The 20,431-nt window shown below is 50.9% G+C and overlaps 1 protein-coding gene across 2 annotated transcripts in view; it reads right to left on the minus strand.

Annotated features, from left to right (window-relative positions):
- PRKAR1B (protein kinase cAMP-dependent type I regulatory subunit beta) overlaps positions 1 to 20,431 on the minus strand; it is a 524,789-nt gene that overhangs the window by 259,612 nt on the left and 244,746 nt on the right. The window lies entirely within an intron of this gene.

Below are 20,431 nucleotides of genomic sequence, written 5' to 3' on the forward strand. Positions count from 1 at the left end.
AGGATGACCAACCTGGCCCATCAAAGACCTCTGGACAGTTGGTGACCCAGCCACAGTCCCAAACCACCACAGAGCCTCCCCCCTCATGAAACACCAGCACAGCACCCACCCAGCTGGCCCATCCCTCTGTCCCCAGGACACATCAATCAGCAGTGTGTCCAGAAATACAGGGACCCCAGGCAACCCCACAAACACAGGACGATCAGGGACCTGGGGTCAGTGGCAGTGGGCACACGGTTCAGCGGACAGAGGCACAGGACAACAGGGAAGCTGGGAGGACTGCTGTGCGACAGGGGGAGGACAGGCCAAGGGAACTGACTCTCCACTAGGCACTCACCAACATCCTGGGAGCATACCACCATTCCCAGGAGACCATGGGCCAGATACTGGCCAAGCTGCAGGAGACCCAGCGGCTGCAGGACGGACAGTACCTGGGGATCAGGGACGACTTGAGAGACATCTACACCACACCACCCTGGTCACCGTTGCAGGGGTGCTGGCAGACATGGCCAACACCATGAGGGAGGCAGTGGCACACCAACGGGCCCCTGACACTAGCCACACCGAAGAACAGCCCTCCGCCCACACTGACGCTAGTAGACAGGAGGCCCCGCCACTGGAACAACATGCCACCAGCACCCTACACCCTGCAGGAGGAGAACCCACCACGCAAAAGGTCCCTGCGATCCAGGCAGAAGCCAGAGAACATTGCTAAGACCCCCGCCAGGAAATAAGACTCCCCTGAACGTCACCCTTGTGTCCCACTCTGTCATCCTGTCCACCTTGAAATGCTATTGCCTCACTTCCTAAGCCCCCTTGGACAATGCATCTGTGATCCCAATAGACTGGACTCTATCCTGGACATTCCTCCACCATCAAGCCAGCCCATTGCAATACCCCCTACACTTATTATCACAGAAATAAACACCCTTGGAACAAATACAAGTATGGAGTCTGTCAATTGATTGAAATATGTATTAGTTTAACAAGCTGTAAACATTGCAATTCAAATGTACAGGTATATATACACAGGTATGACCTGTAGTGGGCAGCAGTAAAAATACCAGGAGCCAGAGTGGGGCACAGATATCTGAAAATGGAGATGCCAAAGGGTACAGTAAGTGGCCATAGAAATAGGAACATCTGGCTGCCATGTACAATGTCCAACACAAAACTGCAAAGGAAGGTGAAGTTACAGTGTCTTACCTGTGTGTCACTGGAAGTACTGTTGAATTATAGTAGTTCTGTTGTCCACATCCTCTTCCTCTTCGTCACTGTCCACAGGCTCCACCACTGCCACACGACCATCTCCAGCCTCATCCTCCTGCAGAAAAGGCACCTGGCGTCTCAAGGCCACGTTGTGCAACATGCAACATGCAACGATGATCTGGCACACGTTCTTGGGTGAGTAGTACAGGGATCCACCTGTCAGATAGAGGCACCGGAATCTGGCCTTCAGCAGGCCAAAGGTGCGCTCAATGATCCTCCTTGTACGCCCATGTGCCTCATTTTAACGTTCCTCTGCCCTTGTCACGGGACTCCACACTGGGGTCAATAACCAGAGTCACCTGTAAATATCGAGGGAAACCTGTTAGCCAGACACTCACCCTTAGGGACAACCCCACACCCATATACCTACATCAACTGGGTGGGGACCATGGGCTCACCTATTAGCCACACCCTGTGCCTCTGAGTTGAGACATCACATAAGGGATGCTGCTATTCCTCAAGATAAAGGCATCATGCACAGAGCCAGGATACTTTGCATTGACATGGGAGATGTACTGGTTCGCCAAACACAATACCTGCTCATTCAGAAAGTGAAAGCTTGTTCGATTTCTGAATACCTGTTCATTTCTCCGGGGTGGAACAAAGGCAATATGTGTACCATCAATAGCACGAATGATGTTGGGGGTATGTCCCATTGCATAGAAGTCAGCCTTCACTGTGGCCAAATCCTCCACCTGGGGGAATACGATGTAGCTGCACATGTGTTTCATCAGGGCAGACAACACTCTAGTCAGCACGTTTGAGAGCATAGGCTGTGACATTCCTGATGCCATGGCCACTGTCGCTTGGAAGGAACCACTTCCCAAGAAATGGAGCACTGACAGGACCTGCACTAGAGGGAGGATACCTGTGCGGTGGCAGATAGCTGAAATCGGGTCTGGCTCCAATTGGGCACACAGCTCTTGGATTGTGACCCTATCAAGTCTGCAGGTTAGGATAATATGCCTTCCCTCCATTGTCGCCAGGTCCACCAAGGGTCTGTACACAGGGGTATGTCTCCATCTCCTATTCATCCTCAGCAGTTGAACTCTAGGGTGAAACACGGTGAGCAGATGGTCATATTCAAACATATACTCTGATTAATATGCCTTTCTGTTTTTTTATAGAAACAGTATGTGAATGTGTAGGTCCGTTGATGTGCCTATGTCTGCTGTGACGCAGTTAGGTGCCATGGCCTGTGCCCCCCTGAAATGGCGGCCACCTGACCTGTGAGGAGGAACAAGTGGAAATGAGGTAATTCCGCTGGCGTTGAGCGCCGCTGCGGGAGGCGGTTGATGACCGCCGTTCAACACATCACTGGTTATCATTGGGGCCTACGGGTTGCAGGAGCCAATGGTGATGTACAGGAGCGGTGACGTTACACACCACCGTGTACATGACTGCCACTTTCTATCTGTTTGCTCACTTGCTACCTGACCTTCAACAGGAGAGGACATACACTGCAAGTGCTGCTGTGACCTGTGTCTGGAAGCGACTATGACTCGAGTGGCTGGGTAAAGGGCCCCTGCCTTCACTTCCAAGGAGTTGGAGAGACTAGTGGATGGGGTCCTACCCCAGTACCCATTACTTTATGGTCCTCCAGACAAACAGGTGAGTACACTGTGAGCACGATGCGTGGGGCATGAATGTGAATGTATGGAGTGCTGTGTGTGTAAGCCTCGTGTGTGGGGGGGGGGGGCTGAGGGGTCCTGGGCAGAGTGCTGCATGTTCGGTGGGCAATGTCTGTGCGTAAGGGGATGGGAGGGATATGGTGGGCCATGAGTATAACAGTCCGGACGGTATGAATAATACCTTTTCTGCTGTATCTTTTTCTGCAGGTCAGCGCCCATCAGAAAAAGGGTATTTGGCGTGCCATTGCCAAGGAGGTGCAGACCCTGGGGGTCTTTGACAGGCGGAGCACCCACTGTCTAAAACAGTGGGGCGACCTGCGTCGATGGGCAAGGAAGACGGCGAAGGTCCAGCTGGGGCTGGCCTCCCAACGAGGAAGGGGTGCCCGTCATACCCTGACCCCAGTGATGTCCAGCATCCTGGCGGTGGCCTATCTGGAGTTGGATGGGCGCTTGACGGTATCACAGCAGCCACAAGGGGGTGAGTACAGATTCAGAATCATTACTTTTTAGCGTGTTAAGGTGTTATCTGGGTGGGGGATGTGGGTCTGTGGGTGCCGCTGGGCCAGGGCGAACATGGCAGGGTAAGTTCCATGATGGGCAAGCTCAGATGCACTCCAACTCCAATAATGCTAGTGGGCATCTACTACTGGGCAGGGTCCTGTGGGTTCCAGGTGTGCAGCTAATGGCGTTAAGCATTTTACCCCATGGCCTAGTAACTAGCATTGTAACTGGTAGTGCATGGTCTAGTGCATAGGGCTGCTCCCTGTGTGTTGTGTACGCCAACTGTGGTGTTGTTGCTGGCATTGACCAAGTGTATCCTCTGTCTCTTCCCCCCCTTTTTTGTTTTGTCACCCTGTCCTTGTGTGCATTAGCATCATCTGGCGGAGTAGCAGAGGCATCGGCAACGGAGGGAGCTGCATCCCACATGGGCCTGGAGGCCGAATCCACCGACGGTAAAGGCACCAGTGGGACGGAGGGCGAGGTGAGCACCACGACAGAGACAGGAGGGGACAGTCCTGACAGCGACACCTCCTCCGATGGAAGCTCCCTGGCGGTGGCGGACACCTCAGTTCCCACCCCAACAACAGGTACAGCCGCCACCCCCGTACCAGCAGCGCCCTCCCAAAAGCCCCTCAGCGAGTTTCCCGTGCCTGCTCACCCAGGAGGGTGGGCATCTCCTTCGCCCCAGGCACCTCAGGCCCTGCCCCAGTCAGCCCTGCTGCCCTCAGTGAGGAGGCTATTGACCTTTTGTGATCCCTCACTGTTGGGCAGTCAACCATACAGAATGCCATCCAGGGTCTAGCAGGGCATTTGCAACAAACAAATGCATACCTGGAGGGCATTCATTCTGGCGTGGCGGCCCAACAGAGAGCATTCCAGGCTCCGGCCAACTCACTGATGGCAGCCATTGTCCCTGTCTCTAGCCTCCCCCTCCAACTTCCTCTACCCAGTCCCATTCCCCTCAACCCCAGCCTATCCCAAGCACACCTTCAGACTTGCATGCACCCAAATCAACACACAGAATTGGCTCAGGCAAACAAAAGCACCACACTTCTTCCCACAGGCATTCACACAAGCACCATCCAGATTCAGGCACACCAACATCCACGGCCTCCACTGTGTCCCCCTCCTCCTCCTCGTCCACCTCCCTCCCAGTTGCACCTCCACTCACACCTGCATGCACTACATCCTCATCCACTACCTCCATCACCAGCACACCTATCACAACCCGCCCCTCACTGGCAGTCACCACCCCCACATCCATGCACACGTCCCCGGTGTCCTCTCCCACTGTGTCTGTGCCCTATCCTCCCAAAGTACACAAACGCAAGCACTCAGACACCCAACAGCCATCCACCTCACAACAGCATCCAGCCCATGCACCTGCACCCAAACACCCCAGACTGACACCTCCTACCACCACTCCCTCTTCCTCCACTTCCAAATCTTCACCCTCTTCCAGCCGCAGTGTCCGTAATAGGCTTTTCCTCTCCACCCTTGACCTCTTCCCTGCCCCTCACCCCCATCCTTCACTACGGGACAGGGTGGGGAGAACCCAGGCCAGCACCTCAGCCATCCAGTCCACAGCCACTGTAGTTCCTGCAGCTACTGCAGGTGTGAGGGGCTCCAAGGAGGTACCTGTAAGCACAGCCAGTGTTCCTGCACCACCTGCCAAGGGCAAGAAGGGGCCGCAAGCTAGCAAGGGCAAGAAGGGGACACCAGCCAGCAAGACGAAGGAGGCACCACCAGCCAGCAAGGGGAAAGAGGCACCACCAACCAGCAAGGGGAAGGAGGGAACACCAGCCATCAAGGGCAGGAAGGGAACACCAGCTGGCAGAAGCAAGGAGGCACCACCATCTGCCAAGGGCAGGAAGGGGACAAGAGCAGGCAAGGCGAATGTAAAGGGAACTGACGCCGCAGGCAGGACGGATCTGGTGTCTTGGGCTGGAACAGCATCTGGGCAAACAACACCTCCCATGGCACTTCAGCTGTCCGAGGCTGCCTGGGAAGGGCTTGAGCCTCCCCCCACCGCCGGCAGCAGCCACAGTGGGCAGCCATCCGAGGCTGCAGGGGAAGGGCTGGAGCCTCCCCCCACCACTGACAGCACCACCACCTGCAGCGCAACTGCCATCCACTGAGCAGCCGTCACCGCCGGCGAGCAGTGTGTAGTCGTGCCTACATGGGCTGTAGTGCGTCCTGGCCCCTGCAACACCTGTAGGTGTGACACCCAGGTGAGAGACTGTGACCTTGCACCATCCAGGATCAGCATCACAGGCCACAAAGCCCCCTCCAGAACCAGTGGAAGAAGGCATCCACTCACCCACTCCTTGGCAGGATGAAGCACACTGGGCACAAAGCCCCCTCCAGAACCAGTGGAAGAAGGCATCCACTCACCCCCTCCTTGGCAGGATGAAGCACAAAGGGCACAAAGCCCCCTCCAGAACCAGTGGAAGAATGCATCCACTCACCGCCTCCTTGGCAGGATGAAGCACACTGGGCACAAAGCCCCCTCCAGAACCAGTGGACAAGGCATCCACTCACCCCCTCCTTGCCAGGATGAAGCACACTGGGCACAAAGCCCCGTCCAGAACCAGTGGAGAAGTCACTCACTAGAGAGACTGTGGCTTTGCACTTCCCAGGACCAAGAAGTGGCAAACCACCCACTTGAGAGACTGTGGCTTTGCACTCCCCAGGACTAAGCAGTGGGCAAACCACCCACTTGAGAGACTGTGCCTTTGCACTCCCAGGACTAAGCAGTGGGCAACCAACCCACTTGAGAGACTGTGGCTTTGCACTCCCCAGGACCAAGCAGTGGGCAAACCATCCACTTGAGAGACTGTGGCTTTGCACTCCCCAGGACCAAGCAGAGGGCATTTAGCCCCCTCCAGGAGCAGTGGCATTGTACCATCTTCCGGGTGAGGTGCACCCCCCATTCCCCGTCCCCCTGAGGTGCCTGTGTGTTTTCGACCTGATGCCCCTGCAGGGTTCTCTCCATATTGAGGCAGGAGTCAAGTGTGGCCATGGCCTATGAGTTATGGTCCTGTGTGCCACGGACATTTTGGAGTGGGCATTGTCCCTCCATCTGTGTATATCGTACATACTATTTATTGCTTTAAGGATGTATATATCTAAATTTGTAATAGTACACTCACTTTTATCAATTCCTTTTGTCCTTGCGTTATTCCTGAGGGTTACGGGGTGTATATGTGATGTTGTTGCATCTGTTTGTGTTTATGGTGTTGGGGTGGGGATGTTGCGTGTTGCGTGTGTGTGTCACACTCCTTTCCCCCTCCCCTCCATTGTGTGCTAGGTGCAGTACTCACTGTGGTCGTCTTCGTCGCCGTTCGTGTTCCTGGTGTAGGAGGAGGCAGACCACCACTGGAAATATGTGCAGTTCGGGCGTCGTGGTTCTTCCTTGTGTGTCGAGAGTTGAGTTGTTTCCCTTCTGTGTACTGTTTCAGCTGTGCTTTTGATGGCTTTGTTACTGCCCCGAAAAAGGTGGCGGATTGGTGTGCCATAATAGTGTGGGCAGTACATTGTCTTCTGCCTGGCTGTTGGCGGTTACCGCCGCAGTGTTTGTTGCTACCGCCGTGGCAGTCGGAGTGTTAAAGTGGCTGTATGTGTTGGCAGTTTCCGCAGTGGTCATAATTCCATTTTTCTTACCGCCGGCCTGTTGGCGGTATTACCGCCGCTTTATCACTGACCGCGAGGGTTGTAATGAGGGCCTTAATGTTTTATTTTTTTGCAATATTAGGTAGCGCAGACTTGACTCAAAGGTATTGGAGTGCTTTACATGAGTAACAGTTACAGTACACACGGACACATTCATTTTGGTTTTATACATCGGGATCCACAGGTAGCTAGTGTATCCACCAGAAAAAGCGTTACCGAAGGAAAGTAACTTGTTCTTCTGATGGTTACAACTACCTGTGGATACCTCACCTTATGAATAGAGTTCCAAAGCAGTACCGCACACGGAGGTGGGTGCCTGACCGGTCAAACCAAGAAATCCTGCAACACAGAACGTGCAAAATGGCCGTCCCTCCTAACTTCCAAGGCCAAGCAATAACGCTTCGCCAAAGTGTGGAGGGACGCCCAAGTTGGTGCCTTGCAAATATCCACCACCGGAACCCCTCTAGCCAGGGCTGAAGTGGCAGACTTAGCCCTGGTTGAATGGGCTCTAATACCCTCAGGAGGAACCTTCTTTGCCAACGAGTAACTGATCTTAATGCAAAGAATGACCGACCTGGATATAGTTATTTTTTGGACCGCTCTGCCCTTCCTCTTTCCTACATATCCAACGAAGAACTGGTCCTCCAACCGAAAGTCCTTTGTTCTCTCAATATAAAAACTGAGAGCCCTTCTGGTGTCCAAACAATGGAGTCCCTCTTCCTCCTTTGAAGGAAGAGGAGGAGGGTAGAAAGATGGAAGGGTAATAGACTGCCCCATATGGAAAGGAGTGACAACTTTAGGGAGAAAAGCTGCCCTGGTTTTCAGCACCACATTGTCAGGAAAGCATGAAGTAAAGGGAGGTTTAACACTAAGGGCCTAATGCTCACCCACACGCCTAACCGACGGAATAGCTATCAGGAAAACTGTCTTAAGGACTAAAAATCTTAACGGACAAGAATGCATGGGTTCAAACGGTGAACCCATTAAAAAAGTCAAAACCAGATTTAAATCCCACTGAGGCATAAGAAGTGGAGTGGGAGGAAACTTAATTGTTAAACCTTTTAAGAACCTAATAACAATAGGCGATTTAAACAAGGAGGGTTGATCTGGAAGACAAAGAAAGGCTGACAGTGCCAACAAATAGCCTTTAACAGTAGCAACTGCACAGCCCTTCTGTGCTAAAGCCAACGCAAACAGCAAACATCAGACAGATGGGCCCTCAAGAGATCAATTTATTTCTCTCCACACCAAGCCACAAATTTTGCCCACCTCCCGGCATAAACAGTCTTAATGGAGTGTTGCCTGACCGATAAAATAAAATCCACTACCTCTGTTGGGAGAGAGAAAGAACTCAGATTGCCCTTTCAATCTCCAGGCATGAAGGTGCAGGCTCTGGAGGTGGGGATGTAGAACCTGCCCCTGCGACTGCGAGAGGAGATCTGCCCTGAGAGGGAGATGGAGCAGAGGCCACAGTGAGAGTTGGAGAAGGTCCGTGTACCACATCCTTCTCGGCCAATCCAGAGCTATTAAAATGACTTGAGCCCGATCTTGGAAAATCTTCCTCAGAACCCGAGGAATCAAGGGCCGCACCAAGACAATTGAAACACATCCCCCAAAGCTCCTTGCACCGAATACTGGAGGCTGCAGAACAACGGGCAGTGCGCGTTCTCCCGAGTGGCAAACAGGTCTATCCGCAGGGAACCCCACATCCGAAAGACGTGACAGACCAGATCCGGATGGAGACGCCACTTGTGATCGGCCGAGAAATGCCGATTGAGACTGTCCACACTTACGTTGAGAACCCCAGCCAGATGGTTTGCTACTATGCAAATCCCATGGTCCTGTGCCCAGGACCAGAGCCGCAGAGCCTCTCTGCAGCGAAGGTACAACCCCACTCCTCCCTGCTTGTTTATATACACATTGCGGTAGTGTTGTCCGTCAAGACTTGAACTGACTGACCGTGAAGGGACGAGAGGAAGGCCTTGAGAGCCAGACGTATCGCCCACAATTCTAACAGATTGATATGAAAAGTCTGTTCCACTGGAGACCAAAGACCTTTGATCTTTAGGTCCCCCAGATGAGCTCCCCACCATAGAGTGGAAGCATCCATTATGACCGTGGCCACCGGAGGCGGCAGTAAAAATGGCCTTCCTTTGGAAAGGTTGCCGTCCACAGCTCACCATCGTAGATCTGCTGCAGCATCTCTGGAGATCGATATCGACTCCTCGAGATCCCCTTTGTGTTGAAACCACTGCCTGCGGAGGCACCACTGGAGAGCCCTCATGTGCCAACGTGCATGAGTGACCAACAGAATGCAAGAAGCGAACAAGGCGTAGGACATTGAGGACTGGAACAACCGCTCCATTTTGAAACATTGGAATCAACGCCTGAATGTCCTGAATCCTCTAAGGTGGAGGAAAGGCATGATTCAATGTTGTATTCAGTACTGCCCCTATGAACAGGAGGCAGTAAGAGGGCTCCCGGTGAGACTTGGGCACGTTTATCAAAAACCCCAGACTGAACAACAACTGAGTTGTCATCTGCAAGTGATGCAACACAAGTTCCGGAGACTTGGCTTTGATCAACCAATCGTCCAGGTACGGGAATACCGATATTCCCTTCCTTTGGAGACTTGCTGCAATCACCGCCATCACCTCGTGAAGACTCAAAGTGCTGAAGTAGGACCAACCGGAAGGACCGCAAACTGGTAGTTTTGCGACCCCACCACAAACCGGAGATACGTCGTGTGTGACTTGAGAATAGGGATCTGATAGTAAGCATCCTGCAAGTAGACAGACACCATCAAATCCTCTTCGTTCAACGCCATAAGCACCTGCGCTAGAGTCAGCATCTTGAATTTCTCCTGTTTGAGGAACCAATTCAAAATCCTAAGATCCAGGATTGGTCTCAATTGACCATCCTTCTTGGGAATCAGGAAATATCTTGAATAACAACCCTGACCCCTTTCCTGCTCCGGAACCAACTCCACTGCACCTTTTGATAACAGGATCTGGACCTCCTGCTGCAACAACAGGAGATGGGCTTCTGAACAAAACGAGGGATGGGGAGGGGGAAATCCTGAAAAGGAAGAGCATATCCTTTCCTCACAATATTTTGAACCCAGAGTCTGATGTGGTTAACCCCCACTCGCGGAGAAAAAGACATAGCCTTCCCCCTACAGGAGAAGTATGGCTCAAAATGGGCAGAAAACTAGGGCTGCTTCTCTTGTTGTTGTCCCCCAGAGGAAGAGGATGATGCAGGGTGCTGCTGGGTGGCCCCTTTTGTCCGAGCCCTCCCCGCCCTCTAAAGGATCTATATGAGAGGCTGGCAGGCTGTTGGACTGTGGACTGGGCAAACTCCCTGAACCTCCAAAAGGACCTGAAAGGGGTAGTAGTGGAAGTCTGCAGACCCAAAGACTTTGCTGTGGCCCTACTGTCCTTAAAGCGCTCTAAGGCAGAGTCAGCTGTAGCTCCAAACAGCTTCTCTCCATCAAAAGGCAGGTCCAATAGAGTGGTCTGGACATCCGAAGAAAAGCCAGAGGACCTCAACCATACATGCCTCCTGGTAGCGATAGAGGTACTCATCGCCCTGGCCACAGAGTCTGTAGAATCCAGACCAGACTGGATAATCTGCTTAGCCGCAGCCTGAGCGTCTGACAGGAGTTCACCAAATTGCCCTAGCATCTTCTGCAGCAAGTCTGGAACCGTAGCTTTAGCCGTGTCCGTCAGGGCGTGCACATATCTACCTAACACACAGGTAGCATTTGCTGCTTTCAAGGCCATAATACAGGAAGAAAAAGTCTTCTTCGCCGACTGCTCCATTCTCTTGGACTCCCTGTCCGAGGAAATCACAGGGAAGGAGCCTGGTGCAGAACATGTGGAACATGAGGCCTGAACTACCAGACTCTCCGGGGAGGGATGCTTTGACAAAAATCCCGGATCTCCAGGAGCCACCCTATACTGCCTTGCCACAGATCTTTTCACAGCTGGGGTCGACACAGGCTTCCTCCATACCTCAAAAATAGACTTCGTAAGATCATCATTAAATGGGAACAATGGTTCTGCTGAAGCCGAAGAAGGATGCAGGACCTGGGTTAAAATATTTGTTTTCACCTCAGCAGCAGGCAACGGAAGATCCAAGAAATTCACTGCCTTCCTGACCACAGATTGGAAAGAGGCTGCTTCCTCTGTAAACTCCCCTGGAGAAGAAAGGTCCCACTCCGGGGAAGTGTCTAGCCCACTGGGCGAGTCTAGGCTTTGATATTCCCCCAGGGGCTCTGCAATCTCTCCTTCTTTCAGCAGCTGTCTTTGGTACTCTTACTCCTCTAAATGCCTTAATGCTTTTCTGCATGACCTTAGCCTGGCCTCCAACCTTGGCGTCGACATAGAGTTAGCCGACATTGATGACACCGACTTCAAGACTGAAAGACACGGACCAGGAGAAGAAGGAGACACCCCACGCTCCAATTCGGATCCGTCCGGCGCCGGAGTGGATCCCATCGGCACAGTGGGCACCTGAGGCTCCGTCATCGGCGTTGACTGATAAGGCGATGTCACCGTCGCCGTAGGCCTTTGAGGCAAAGTCATTGACGATGAACCGCCACCCTCAGCCGGATAAAACGGCAGAAACAGCAGCGCCTTGTAAGGGACTGGGGAGCCAATGTAAATGCCAAAGGACCCGTGGGACCAGTCATTGCTCCAGCAGGGGCCATAGCGTTAAACATATTAAACATGGCTTTTAAAAATGCCGCCGGATCCGCTCCCGGAGCCAGGAAGGCAGGATACCACTGGTCTCCATGCGGCACTTGCGTCGGCTGAGCATCTGAATCCTGCACCACGGGTGAAAAGCGAGGACTCTCTTGAGGCCCGACGACCTCGAAGACCGACGGTGCCGGAGAACCCTGAGGGCTTTGAGGCTGTGGAGTCACCGTAGGACTAACCTCCCATGTCGCACAGCGCCGTCTAGATGGAGACCTGGACCTTGAATAGCTTCGAGCCGAACGATGCCGACAGTCGTGTCAACTGCCGCTTCTTATGTTTTTGGAAGAAGTGTGAGAAGACGATCTACGATTACTTCTATGTCCTTTTTTTGCCTTAGCCAAAAAGAGTTTGGCTTCTTTCCCCTTCAGCGCCTTTGGATTCATGCTTTGGCAGGACACACACTCCTCGATGTCATGCTCTGAACTTAAGCACCAAAGGCAATCATCATGAGGGTCCGTAACAGACATGCGACCCCCGCACTCCCGACAAGGCTTAAACCCCGACTTCCTAGGAGGAGACATTGTAACCAGAGACAAGAGGGAACATCTTCGAAACAGTAGCAAGAGCTAGGAGAAAACCATTAGCGTGGAAGGCACGGAATAAAGAGAACTGACGGAGTCGCGTGGGAGCCTTGCAATTGTGACATCCTCGTCGACATGGAGAGCTGGGAAGAAGATTTTCCGCTGAATGCTGGCGCACTGGGAGAATTCATAAGGTGAGGAATCCACAGGTAGTTGAATCCATCAGAATTATTATGTAAGCAATCTAGTTGTTCATTAGAATACTATGTGAAGGCAGAAGTCAGGGTCACGGGCTTGGATAATGGAGGGCAGAGAGGAGGGTGCAGAGGCAATAAGTTGACCACGTTGGGCAGGTGGGACGGGCAGAAGTAGCACAACAGACCATGGAGGGCAGGGCAAAGGGGGACCAGGGGCATCAAAACAACCATGTGGGACAGGCAAGAGAGGCTCTAACAATATAACAGACCACTGAGGGCAGAAGGAAGAGGCAGCGACAGTACAACCATACATGTCAACGGACCCGATTCAGGGAGGAGACTCCCAGTGATTTGAAGCCCAAAAGGTTTTTTTGGGTTTTTTTTTTTATCTAGCTCCTGCCTAAAATCTCCTCTTTTTACATGTAAGTAAATGGGGAAAATCAGTTCCCCAGTTTTTTTTCCCCTAAATCTCTCTCTTACCAAGTTTAAAATGTTGGCAAGTATAGTACATCGGATCACGGAGGGTAGGAGGAATGGGGTAGGGCTATGGACTTACATAAAAGAAGACAGAAGGGAGATGGGCAGGGGCACCAAACTGACCTTACAGGACAAGCATTGTGGTTGTCGAAGTACAATACACCACAAAGGGTAAGCGGGACGAAAGTGCAGCACAACAGACTTTGGAAAGCAATAGGGAGGGGGCAGGCCCATGCATATGGGCAACATAGAGCAGAGGGGAAAGAGGCAAGGGCAGCAAGCTGACCATACCGAACAGACAGAAGGGACAGTTGGAGCATAATGGACCATGACGGGCAGAAGGGAGCGGGCTGGGGCACAACAACAGACCAGATAAGGCTGGAGCGAGGAGACAGGGGCCTTCACATGAAAAACGAAGGATGTGGGGAAGAGGGCAATGGGGCAGGGCAGGAGCAGCATGCTGACCATGGACGGCAAGAGAGATGGGCACTGCAAGCATGACACACCATGGAGATCAACAGTGGCACTATAATGGCATACACACAGACAACAGAGGGAAGGTGGGAGGGGGGCCGGGGCAGCTAGCTGACCACACAGGGCAGGTGGGAGGGGCTATGGCAGCAAAAAAGACCATGCATGGTGTTACTAGCACCACTGCAGCCATGGGGGCAAGAGTGAGGGGTAAGGGCATGCACAAAGGTCCATGGAGGACAGAAGGGATGGCTAGGGGCTGAACGCAGGCACAGAAAAGGCTTCACAACAGACCAAGCAGGGCAGGCGCACAGAGCAGTTGCAGCACAACAGAGCATGGAGGGCAGAAGGGACAAGCAGAAAAATGCACCATGGAGAAGATGATGGAGGGGATAGGGGCATGGAAATCAGACAGGCAGGGTGGAGGTGGCAGGATAAGGCAGAAGTCCTCTGATCATGCTGGGCAGGTGGGATGTGCAGTGGCAGTTCAAGAGAACATTCAGAGTAGATAGGAGGGGCAGTGAGAGGTCCATAGAATATGGTGGGCAAAAGGGAGGGAGCAGGGGCATGCACACAGACATCAGAGGGCAAGGGGGAGGAGGATAGGGGCAGCAAACTAAGAACAGGGGCTAAGCAGGAGGGCAAAGATGGGGCGTAGAATTGGGCAATGGAGGGCAGGAGGAGTGACAGGGAAATCAAGCTAAATGGAGATCAATGGCAGCACATCAGAACATGCAGGGCATGAGGGATGGGGTTGGTACATGAACTTGGACAACAGAGGGTAGAGAGGAGGTAGCTGGAGGAGCATGCTAACTGTTTACGGCAGGTGGGAAGTGAGCACAGGCATCGACTTGGAGAATAGATAGCAAGAGGGGGGCAGGATCAGCAGGCTTGGGTGGGAGTGGCATATTGCCAGGCCAGGCCCTGTGTCCAGACCCCTCCCACCTCCCCCACAGTTTATTGCAATGGTTATCTTACTAAACTTTAAAAAACCCTAGACTTTCACTGAAAAAATCTAAGGTTACAGGGACATTAGAGTACAGAAACAGAATTGAAAAACACCTTAGACATTCACTAACAAACCAAAGGTTACAGGATGTTATAGTTAGGTTCAGATTTTACATGCACAACAGTACCACATGGCAGTGGTGTTGTCTGTGTACAACTGCACTACCTTTCCCTTGAAAGAGGAAAAAATGCGTTCAATGCTAGCCTGATCGCCTAGAGCTCCAACAGTTTGATGTGGACTCTGGACTCCACCGGCGACCAAGCGCCTCTGATCTCCTCCTCTCTCAGGGGGCTGCCCAGCCTAGGAATTACACATTTGTCACTACTGTCAGCTCTGGTTGGGGAAGGGAGAGGGATCTGCCTCTGACTCAATCACAGTTTGTTAGCCACCACTGCAGATCTTTCGCAGTTCCCTCTGAGATCTGGACTATGCTGGAAAGATTCCCCTGATACTGCCCCCACTGGAACTTCAGGTCCCAGTGCAAAGTCCACATATACCATCTGCCATGATTCATCAACAGGATGCAGAAGGCCATGAAGCCAGCAGCCTCAGAGTTCTTCTCACTGAAATCCAGGATAGAAGCTGAAACATCAGTACTATAGCCTGAATATCCAGGACTTACCGCTCAGTAGGATAAGCCCAAAACTGCACAGTGTCCAGAACAGCTCAGATGAAAAGGAGCATCTGAGTGGGTGTTAGTTGTGACTTCGGCATGTTTATAGTGAAACCCAATAAATTAAGCCTGGAGGTGGGAAACGACAGGAGACGACAGCCTGGGGCGAGCCCGCTTTCAACAGTAAAAGTTCTCATGGCCCACAGTGAGCCGTAAGAAATGGCTGTGGAAAGGGAGGACAGCAATGTGGAAATAAGCACTCTACAAGTCCAACTCTACCATCCAGTCTCCTAGGTCGAAGGCATATAAAATCTGAGCCCGAGTGAGCATTTTGAACATCTTCCTGAAGAAGAAGTTGAGGGAGCAAAGGTCAAGAATAGGGCGGAGTCCCTTGTCCTTTTTAAGTATCAGAAAGTAGCGGGAATAGCAACCACAACCTACTCCTCGCACGGGAAACCTCTCTTTGGCTCCCTTGGCCAAGAGAGACAACTTCCTCCTGGAAAAGTGCAAAGTGATCCTTTGTCATCCGACTGATTGGTCCCTAGTCAGACTACAAAGGTTTAAAGGCAGCTGGCTCCCTAATCCATGAGGTCGGTGGATCCCACGTCCCTGGCCATGCAGAGGCTGGGCAGCGTACTCGGCAAAGTGGCTGAAGGGGAACGAACCTGGTTGGGCACTCTTTCCGGAGCCACAAAAGAGGAAAAAAGTAGACTGAGGAGGAGGAGGTGCCACCACGAGGTAAAAGGCCCGGCCATGGCACGAGAAACCTTGAACCACTTGAGCACTGAGTCTGCTTTTTTTCCAAAGAGATGGGTGCCATCAAAGGGCACATCTATTAGATTGCCTTGGATATCCCCAGAAAAGCCAGATGTCCTCCACTAGGCTTGGCCTAAAGGCCACTGTCGATGCAACCGCCCTACCTAGTATACTTTGCTGCATCTCTCCCATCAGCAACTGCTTGGGAGAATACAGCCCAGGCTTCCTCTGGGACCTGTGGCAGCACCTGCTTAACTGCATCCCACACGGTGTGGAAATATTAGCCTAAAATACATGCAGTGCTCATGGACCGCAATGCCAGGCTGGCGAAATAAAACATCTTCTTATCAGGAGTGTCAGCCTTCTAGGATTCCCTATCCATGGGTGTGGAAGGGAACGCCCCATGGGAGGTGGAGGCTTGGATAACCAAGCTCCCAGGGGTGGGGTGTTGTGTAAGGAAATTTGGGTCACCCAGAGCAGGGCGATGACGGCGTGCAACTGTCCTATTCACAGGAGGCCCTGTGCTCACCTTAGGCCAGGTACACAGTAGGACATCTATAAGGGCTTCATTGAAGGAGAGTAGGAGTTCTGAGGCTGAGGCTTCAGGCTGAAGCACCTCTCCCAGGAGGTTATTCCTGACTGTCACTGAAGGGAGCTCAAGATCCAGGACCTCAGCTGCCCTCCTCACCACCACAGAATATGAAGCACCTTCCTCTGTAGAAATGGTAGGAGAAAGCATGCCAGTACCTGTAAAGGTGTACAGTTAACTTTTACTTGTGCCTCAACTTACCCTATCGTCCCGAGGGCTTGGAGTGGGACGATGACGACGAAGGACTCTGCGACCGCTCCCGGGACCTCTCGACCGGCACCTCGACTTGGGCGGAGTCGAGTCGCCATCAGCTTAAGGGACTGCTCCCTCAAAGCCTCCGACAGTCGGAGCACGACGTAGGATTATGACTGGGCTCCGAACACCAAAAACACACGAGGTTCAGACTTGAACTCCTTCTTCCTGGGTGACATACCTCAACGCACCAGGAGTTAGAAACTCAAAAAGAATTCAACAAAAAGTAAAAAAATGGTCAGTTGAAAAATGACTGTTCGGATCAGCGCTGGCTGGTGCGAAAAGAAATGAATTGATGTCAGCACACCTGGGTGGCACCCATATAGGACCCACGATGTCATATCTGGTGCAGACGACGCTGAGAACGGACAAGGAGCAGATTGACACCACCTAATGGAGCACAGGGATACTGCTCAAGAAAAATCTTCAGATCCAGGCTGACGCCTGGGGGAAATTCTAAGATAAGGACTCTGCAACTAGATATATCTATCAGATAACTCTGCTACAAAAACAGACATTTGCAGTAAGCAGATTCAGTGTCAATGGTGTTGTAAGGTGTTTTATATAGCAGCTGCTCTCCACCTAAACTTGGGAACTACCCAGAGTTCCCTATAGTTTTTTTGCATAAAGATAGATAGATAGACAGATAGAGAGATAGATAGATAGATAGATAGATAGATAGATAGATAGATAGATAGATAGATAGATAGATAGATAGATATGTAATATTCAAAGTGAATTATAATAGGACTGAAATATCACTGGAAATAACTAAGTGCTCTTCTGGATAAGAATACAAAATAGGGAGACAGAAGGAGCAGGGCACTACCATTAGCAAGATCGTTATTCTTAAACTGAATCAAATTCTTCACTCTCTCGCCACTCCTAGTCAAATGACAAGATATCTCTTCTAAAACCTTTTCTATAATCTTATCCGGACGTACATCCACCACCCATTCACGCTTTTGACCCAAACATCTACTACATTCATTGATCAAGGCAACTCACAACTCATCTTGCCTCCACTTCCAAATGAAGCCCACTCAATTTCACGGGTGCTGAACAGTCAGAAACACCATTTAATACCTTCCCTTGTGGAAACAAAACAATAAAACTGTAATAAAAACAGTCAACTAATTGCCTATCAATACAAAGTCTGCATCATCATCAATCACATCAATGTCATTTGATCTGATTTAATTACATGCCAAAGAAATATCTAAAATGATCGCACCCACTGTAGAATGCCATTACCTCTTTTTGAATGACTGTAACTTTGCATTTGTTCTCAAGCAAAACTCCTGCGAATATGCTTTTATATCTATGTCTTAGAAAAGAAACAGTACAATCCACATTCTTTTTAGCTAGAATCAACATATATATTTTATCATTTACATCATAACATGAATGGCAAGAGTCTGTGACAGCAATTCCACAATGTCGCTGACACCTTGCTGATCAATCAAATTTAAATCCCTTACGAGCAAATCTCTAAGAACATTAGTTCATTAACTAAAACGTGAACTAAATAAGCAGAAAGTCTCTAAACCCCTTTAAAGATATCTGGCCATCCTTATTAGTGCCTCCAACTTCAACACTGCTTCCACCAAACTGGTATTCGCCACTTTCTCTTCTGAAGAGAGAAAATGCCCCAAGCAAGTGATGTGACACACCATTATTTGTGACATGTCCTTAAGAATCCTTAAACTTCTCCTCTATTAGTAGTTTCATCAACAATTGGTCAAGATCTTGCTCTATTTTGATATTAATTAGGATGCCACCCTGCCGAAATGTCTTACCCCAAGTGCCAGCAAAAACGTTCTGCATCCCCTTCTTATACACTATCAAATTCAGCCAAAAAGGAATGCATCAGCAAAACTGGTATGCATCAATAGGAGAGGTGAAAGAAGTAAAATCTACAAGTGTTAGGGTTTAACACTGTTTTAGGGTAGGCATATGGGAAGTCACGTGTCAAGAACCATTCAGTACCCAACATGACCACACACTCAAGCAGAGGATGCCTATCTACCTATATGACCTCGTTAAGATCCTAATTACCCATCTACATTGTCTACCACCAACATAGAAAACAGCTAATTACAGACTCCCAGATGCCCAGAGCTCCTCCAGTGTGTCCCAGACCTCTGCCATCTTGGAAACAGAGGTGTTGGGGGCACACTGGACTGCTCTAAGTGGCCAGTGCCAGCAGGTGACGTCAGAGGCTCCTTCTGATAGCGCTTACTTTCTTGGTAGCCAATCTTCCTTCCTTGGTAGCCAAAACTCCTTTTCTGGCTATTTAGGGTCTCTGCTTTGGGGAATTATTTGGATAATGAATGCAAGAGCTCACCAGAGTTCTTCTGCATCTCCCTCTTCACCTTCTACCAAAGGATCGACCGCTGACTGCTCCGGGACGCCTGCAAAACCGCAATAAAGTAGCAAGACAACTACCAGCAACATTGTAGCGCCTAATCCTGCCGGCTTTCTCGACTGTTTCCAGGTGGTGCATGCTCAGGGGGTAGCCTGCCTTCATCCTGCACCAGAATCTCAGAAGAAATCTCCTGTGGGTCGACTGAATCTTCCCCCTGCTAACGCAGGCACCAAAAGACTGCATCGCTGGTCCTCTGGGTCCCCTCTCATCCTGACGAGCGTGGTCCCTGGAACACAGCAACTCTGTCCAAGTGACTACCACAGTCCAGTGACTCTTCAATCCAAGTTTGGTGGAGGTAAGTCCTTGCCTCTCCACCCTAGACTGCAAAGCTGTGTACCGTTTGATTTGCAGCTGCTCCGGCTTCTGTGCATTCTTCCAGGAGTACTTCTGCAGGTGCTGCCTGCTTCTGGGAGGGCTCTCTGAGTTGCTGAGCGCCCCCTCTGTCTCCTCCTCCAAAAGGCGACATCATGGTCCTTCCTGGTCCTCAGCAGCACCCAAAAACCTCTAGCTAGCAAGACTTGTTTGCGGTCTTTCTGCGTGGGAACACCTCTGCAAGCTTCATTGCGAAGTGGGACATCCGTTTTCCAAAGGAGAAGTTCCTAGTCCTCTTCTTTCTTGCAGAACTCCAAGCTTCTTCCAACTGGTGGCAGCTTCCTTGCACCTTCAGCTCGGGTTTCCTGGGCTCCTGCCCCCCCGGACACTGTTGCGACTATTGGACTTGTCTTACAGGTACTCAGGTCCGGAAATCCATTGTCAGTGCACTGCTGTTGTGTGTTCTTCCTGCAGAATCCCCCTATCACGACTTCTGTGCTCTCTGGGGGTAGTAGGTGCACTTTACTCCTACTTTTCAGGGTCTTGGGGTGGGGTATTTTTCTAACCCTCACTGTTTTCTTACAGTCCCAGCAACCCTCTACAAGCTCACATAGGTCTGGGGTCCATTCGTGGTTTGCATTCCACTTTTGGAGTATATGGTTTGTGTTGCCCATATATCTATGCTTGCCTATTGCAACCTATTGTAATTCTACACTGTTTGCATTACTTTTATTGCTATTACTTACCTAATTTTGGTTTGTGTACATATAACTTGTGTATAGTACTTACCTTCTTACTGAGGGTACTCACTGAGATACTTTTGGCATATTGTCATAAAAATAAAGCAACTTTATTTTTAGTAACTCTGTGTATTGTGTTTTCTTATGATATTGTGCATATGATATAAGTGGTATAGTAGGAGCTTTACATGTCTCCTAGTTCAGCCTAAGCTGCTTTGCCATAGCTACCTTCT

The sequence above is a fragment of the Pleurodeles waltl genome, chromosome 10, assembly GCF_031143425.1.
Source record: "Pleurodeles waltl isolate 20211129_DDA chromosome 10, aPleWal1.hap1.20221129, whole genome shotgun sequence".
Lineage (NCBI taxonomy): Eukaryota > Metazoa > Chordata > Amphibia > Caudata > Salamandridae > Pleurodeles > Pleurodeles waltl.